General features: G+C 41.0%; 1 protein-coding gene across 1 annotated transcript in view; it reads right to left on the bottom strand.

Annotated features, from left to right (window-relative positions):
- LOC112138257 (NACHT, LRR and PYD domains-containing protein 12-like) overlaps nt 1–632 on the bottom strand; it is a 20112-nt gene that overhangs the window by 2470 nt on the left and 17010 nt on the right. The gene's annotated exons all lie outside the window — the stretch shown is intronic.

Consider the following 632-nt stretch of genomic DNA (forward strand, 5'->3'; position numbering starts at 1 on the left):
CACACACTGATATCACTGCACGCTAAAAAGAAACTGTAGCTGCCTGGCACATGTTAAAAAAGCATTTATTTAATTTTAATTCTCATGACTTAAAACATATTCGCCAAATTCTTTTTTTAAGTATAAAAATAATTTCCGTAGCCAGGAATCGAACTCGCAAACTCTGCAGTGGGAAGCAGCGTTGCTGACAACCTAGCTAATGTTCGACACAAGCAATGGATGGTAGATGCGTTCAGATGGTTTCTCGGTGTTTGACATCCCATAATTTCAATTGTTATGGGTCTAAAATAAGGAAAAGAAAACTGTATTTTTTAATAGCGAGTCCCTGGAAAAACTCACTATTTATAATATCGCTGAAATAAAAATGAATCAGGAAACTGCAGTCAGTCGACTCGTGTCCTCCAAATCCTCTACCGACGTAAATAACATTTCCTCTGGATTTATCAGCCTCCTCTCTACATGATCCTCTAAGAATGAACATGCCTTTTTGTGACGGAGCGGCTCCGTCCCTCCGTCTGAGTGAGCGCAGTGAGCACACGCACATACACACACACACACACCTACACGCTGGCGCGCGCATCCATGTCATAAACCAACTCTGCTGTTATCCCACCACATTATCTTGTAAATTA

Source organism: Oryzias melastigma, unplaced genomic scaffold (assembly GCF_002922805.2).
Source record: "Oryzias melastigma strain HK-1 unplaced genomic scaffold, ASM292280v2 sc00316, whole genome shotgun sequence".
Taxonomy (NCBI): domain Eukaryota; kingdom Metazoa; phylum Chordata; class Actinopteri; order Beloniformes; family Adrianichthyidae; genus Oryzias; species Oryzias melastigma.